Source organism: Dipodomys spectabilis, unplaced genomic scaffold (genome assembly GCF_019054845.1).
Source record: "Dipodomys spectabilis isolate Male_0828 unplaced genomic scaffold, ASM1905484v1 ptg000042l, whole genome shotgun sequence".
NCBI lineage: Eukaryota > Metazoa > Chordata > Mammalia > Rodentia > Heteromyidae > Dipodomys > Dipodomys spectabilis.
The window spans coordinates 6,116,846-6,122,845 of record NW_024870719.1 but is presented as its reverse complement, the minus strand read 5'-3'; positions in this window follow the sequence as shown (position 1 = coordinate 6,122,845).

The window sequence follows — 6,000 nt, the reverse complement described above, 5'->3', positions numbered from 1 at the left end:
GGCGCCGCGACGCAAGACGCAGAAAGACCGACAGCTGGGTGAACCACTAAGCACGGGAGTTGTCCTTCGGCCTCAGCCACTCAACGAACGGAAGATGGAGACATTTCCAGCCTTTGGGATTCTGGGCCAATGAGAAGTCGAAGAGGCGGGTAGCTCCCGCCCCAAACTAGCCGCGGGTGGCTGGGCTCCGCTACTAGCGCAGAGCCGGGGCGGTGGCTTGATAGATGCTGCTCTTCCGAGATGGCAGTTCTGGGGCTGGCTTTTTGAGATTGGTTCTTTTATTAACGGCTTCGCCTTGTTTTAGTTGATCGGGTCACACAAAACTGGAAGGGAGCAAAACTAGTCCCTTTTATCTCAGTGATTTAATTAGGAAAGGGCGCGGCCATTATGGTGTGGCGCATGCGCGGAAAGGGGCGGGGGGGGGCACGCCTCCCTAGATTAGAGTGAGCACGCGGAATCAAAGGACGAGCTGGGGCCGGGTGCAGGTGGCTCCAGGCTGTAATCCTAGCTGATTCACTGGCCGAGATCTGAGGCTCACGGCTGTAAGCCAGCCTGGGCAGAAAAAACCGTGAGATTCCTATCTCCAGTTAACCACCGGAAAGCCCAAGTGCAGCTGTGGCTCAAGGGGTAGAGAACTAGCCTTGAGCTAAAAAGGTCAGGGACGGCTCCCAGGATCTGAGTTAGTGTCTCTGTCTTGTGTCTCTGTCTGTCTCTCTGTCTCGGTCTCTGTCTCTCTCCCCTCCCTCCCTCTCTTTCTCTCACGCTCCTCTTGTTCCCCACCTCTCACAAAAGCTTAGATGCGATGCTTACTATTAATGAGAAGACATACCTGCTATACCTGCCCTTACATCTTAGAAGCCAGATACATACTCACCATCAGACCAGATGCCTGAGACTTGTACTACAAAATGAAATTCACTTGGCAGGTGTGATTGACTTAGCTACTAGAGCCAGAGCTGATAGGTTTAATGAGTGCTCTGAGGGGATCAACTATGTGTGTGTTATGTGAGTGTCTTGCACCTCTGGGTCTGCTTAGTTTGTACTACCAAGTAGAATATATACATAGAAGTATATTAGTTCCAGAGTATGTACACATTGTAGCTCAGAAAACACTTTATCTCTGCTGAGGATACAGTTATGCAGTAGAGTACCATGCTTAAAGTACTTGGTTCAATCCCCAGCACAAAGAAAACGTTAACATTTCCCAAAGCAACAATGTTATTAATATATGTATCATCTCTGGCTGGGGATGTAGCTTGAGAACCTGGATGCCATCTCTAGCACTACAGAAAATAAATACACACACACACACACACACACACACACACACACACACACACACACACACAACTGCTGGACAAAACCGGGCACCAGTGTCTCACACCTGTAATCCTAGCTATCAGGAGGCTGAGATCTGAGGATCACAGTTCAAAGCCAGCCTGGGCAGGAACAGTCCCTGAGATTTTTTTTTTTTGGTAGGTCGTGGGGCTTGAACTCTGGGATTGGGCGCTGTCCCTGCGCTCTTCAGCTCAAGGTGAGCACTCTACCACTTGAGCCAAAGCGCCACTTTCAGTTTTCTAGTGGTTTATTGGAGATAAGAGTCTCACGGACTTTCCTGCAAGTAACATAGCAAGTTACTTCAAAGTGATAGGGAAAAAACAGGGAAGGGGCAGGACTGGATAAAGGTATGAGGTTGCACAATTATTAAATTCTAATTGTAAGCATAATTTATTGACTATTTTCCTTTCTGTCATTTATCATCTATCTACCTTTTAGCAAATTTAAAATTGTTATTATTAGCCAGACACTGGTGGCTCACACCTGTAATCCTAGCTACTCAGGAGGCTGAGATCTGTGGATCTCGGTTCAAAGCCAACCCAGGCAGGAAACTCTGAGACTCTTATCTCCAATAAACCACTAGAAAACCGGAAGTGGTACTGTGGCTCAAGCAGCAAGCTTTGAGCTGAAGAGTGCAGGGACAGTGTCCAAGCCCAGAGTTCAAGCCCTACGACCAACAAAAATAAATAAATAAATAAATAAATAAATTGTTATTATAAAGGTGATATGGGGTGGGGGGTTTATAGTTCCGTAAGTCAGGTAAAGAGTACGTCTTCTTTCCTGCCTTCTTTCCTTCCTTCTTTCCTCCCTCCCTCTCTCCCTCCCTCCCCCCTCTCTCTTTCTTTCCTCACTTCCTCCCTCCCTCCCTCCTTCTCTCTCTTTCTTTCTTTTCTTTCTCTCTTTCTTTCTCTTTCTTTCTTTCTTTCTGTCATGGGCCTGGGCACTGTCCTTGAGCTTTTTGGCTCAAGGCTAGCACTCTACCACTTGAGCCACAGTGCCAGTTTCAGTTTTCTGGTGGCTAATTGGAGAAAAGAATCTCATGGACTTCCCTGCCTGGGCTGGCATTGAATCGCTGATCCTCAGATCTCAGCCTCCTGAGTAGCTAGGATTACAAATGTGAGCCACCGGCATCCCGCTACATTTCTTCTTGAACCATGTCACCTTTTCTTTCCTACCTTTTCAAAACAGGGTATCTTAATGTAGCCCAGGATAGCCTCCAATTTGGGATCTTCCTGCCTCAGCTTCCTACTGAATCCTTCTGCTGGGATTGCCTGTACTGGCTCCCTCTCTCTCTCTCTATATATAACATCAGTATACAAGACTCAGGCAGTACCTGAAGTTTCTAAATGTGGAACAGATCTTAACAACTAAAGATAACATTTTTTTTCCATTGGAAAATACTTTTGGACTTATCAAAAAACGAGGTCTAGGGGTGGGGAAGGTGGCTCAGTGGTAGAGTGCTTGCCTCGTATGCATGAGGCCCTGGGTTCAATTCCTCAACAACACATAAGCAGAAAAAGCCAGAAGTGGCACTGTGGCTCAAGTGGTAGCTAACTTTGAGCTGAAGAGCTGAGGGACAGCTCCCAGGCTCAGAGTTCAGGCCCCATGACTGACAAAGAAAGAAAGAAAGAAAGAAAGAAAGAAAGAAAGAAAGAAAGAAAGAAAGAAAGAAAGAAAGAAAGAAAGAAAGAAAGAAAGGAGGAAGGAAGGGAGGAAGGATAGACTTTTTTTTGTTGTTTTTTGGGATTTTTTTTTTTTTTTTTTTGGGTCCGTTGTGGGGCTTGAACTCTAGGCCTAGGCACTGTCTCTGAGCTCTTCAGCTCACGGCTAGTGCTCTACCACTTGAGCCACAACTCCGCTTACACCACTACTGCTTATATGGTGCTAAGGAATCAAACCCAGGGCCTCATGCATGCGCGAGGCAAGCACTCTACCACTGAACCACCTTCCCAGGCCTCCCACTTTCATAGGATCTAGTCCTAGAATCCTGACTAATTTAGCAGTTTGTTTTATGGAGGTGGATCAGTGAGGTGCTATGTTCAGCATTTAGTAGGTATCCAGGTAGTCTTAATTTCCTTTTTGTTCTTCAAAAGCTTCTTGGCATTGGGGAGTTAGCTCAGTGGAGGTGATGTCTAGCAAGTACAAAACCTGAGTTCAGACCTCAGCTCCAAAGGAGGGGGAAAAGTTTTCTTTTTTTTTTTTTTGGGGGGGGGGTCCAGTAGTAGGGCCTGAACTCTGGACCTGGGCGCTGTCCCTTAGCTCTTCAGCTCAAGGCTAGCGCTCTACCACTTGAGCCACAGCACCACTTCCGGCTTTTTTCTTTTTGCTTATGTGGTGCTGAGGAATCGAACCCAGGGCCTCATGCATGCAAGGCAAGCGTTCTACCACTGAGCCACCTTCCCAGCCCCATAAAGTCTGATGTATTTAAAGTGTAATATTGTCCTTGCACCTGTGGCTCAAGTCTGTAATCCTAGCTACTCGAGAGGCTGAGATCTGAGGATCTTAGTTTGAAGCCAGCCTAGTCAAGAATGTCTGTGAGACTCTAATTTCCAATTAAACACACACACACACACACACACACACACACACACACACACACACATAATAATAAAATAAGCCAAAGATGGGGAGCTGTGACTCAAGTGGTAGAGCACTAGCTTTGAAGAAAAGAGGTTCAGAGCCAGTGCCCAGGCTCTGAGTTCAAGCTCCAAGATAGCCATACACACACACACACACACACACACACACACACACACACATTAGAGTTGGGTATTTTTTTGGGGGGGTGGGGGGGTCCAGTCGTGGGCCTGAACTCTGGGCCTGGGTGCTGTCCCTCAGCTCTTCAGCTCAAGGCTAGCACTCTACCACTTGAGCCACAGCGCCACTTTCGGCTTTTTTCTTATGTGGTGCTGAGGAATCGAACCCAGGGCCTTGAGCATGCAAGGCAAGTGCTCTACCACTGAGCCACCTTCCCAGCCCAAGTTTATATTTTCTTGTCAAAGTATTTTATTTTATTGCTTACTCTGTTCTCCTTTGTTCTTTGTTCCAACTACCAGTAAACTTCTAAATGGCTCTCAGTCTTTTTGCACCCCTGGTCTTAATAGCTTGGATGCACTACAATACATAAATGGATTAAAAAAATGTAGTATGTGTATATATATTAGCATTTTACACAGACATTAGAAAGAATAATATCATGTCTTTTGCAGGGAAATGGATGGATCTAGAATAAATTGAGAAAAATGGCCCACAGTTTTTCTGATATGTGGAAGCTAGATCTAAAATACACTGAGACATGACAAATTACACAGGACTCTAGACATTAACACACAGTGAGACCAAAGGAGGATAGTCTCAGTAGAAGAACACAAAGGCACAATGCCTGATCATATAAAATAATATTTAAAAAAAATTAACTCCAGGAAATGGAAACGAGGTTTTTTTACTTTGTTGTTGCTTTTTTTTTTCTTTTCTTTTTGTCATGTTTGTTCATTTATCTGTTTTGGGGAGTGTAAGGAGTATCACAGATACAGAGGGACAAAGGGTGAACAAATGCAGCAGTGGTAGTCACTAGGCACTATATTGAAAATGAACTGTACAACTTATGGGTGGGGATGGGATCCAAAAAGAAATGTATTCTACCTGACTTATGTAAGTGTAACTCCTGTTACCACCTTTATAAGAACAATAAAAAAAAAGAATCTGTTAGCATTAGGCCTACCTTTAGTCCTCAGCTCCACCCATACCTGAGCTCCTCCCCATCCTGGAATTCCAGCCCTACAGCTGGCCACTCCCTCTCTCTGCCCAGAGCCAAGAGAGTACCCACCTACCTCATTTCTGGCCCCCCCCCCACCTGGAAAGGGACAGGGCCATGTGCTCCCTCTTCTGGGAGATATGGCCCCTCTAATAAACCTTATAATAATCTTTCCGCTTGCTTCAGGCTGATCCCCTGGGATGGACGTGAATCTAATATGGGTTGGTATGCTATCTCAACATACCTGAGGGCTGGGAAGGTGGCTCAGTGGTAGAGTGCTTTGCCTTGCATGCCTGAGGCCCTGGGTTTGATTCCTCAGCACCACATAAGCAGAAAAAGCACTGTGGCTCAAGTGGTGGAGCACTAGCCTTGAGCTGAAGAGCTGAGGGACAGCGCCCAGGCCCAGAGTTCAAGCCCCACGACCGACCAAAAAAAAAATTTTGAAGTTTTCCCTCATAAATATTTCAGTGCTGGCGTGGTTGTGCACACGCGGATTCCCAACGCTTGAGAGGCCCAGGCAGGAGGAGACTCGGTTCTCGGCCAGAATGTCTCTTCACAACTTTTAATATGAAAGAACCTATGGCGGGAAACACGACTTGAAACCCGGGAGCATCCGGGCCAGCTTTGCTCCCTTTTCTGTTTGACTTGTGGGCACTGAGGCTTGACCCGAAGGCCCAGCATTCGCGCTAAGCAAGCCTTCCACCTCTGGAGCTGTACCGCCCAGGATTCAGCTTTTCCAACTGGTCTACCTAAGGAGCAAAGGAAAGTCAGACGAGACACGTCTAGATTTACCATCTCCCCTGGATCCTGTCAGCTCCACTCTATCCTGCGCAAGGAGCTCTTCCTCCCGAAGGGAGAGCCAGGCGGGGGCGAGTCAGGGAGGGCAGGGCAGGCGGGCTGGGAGAGCG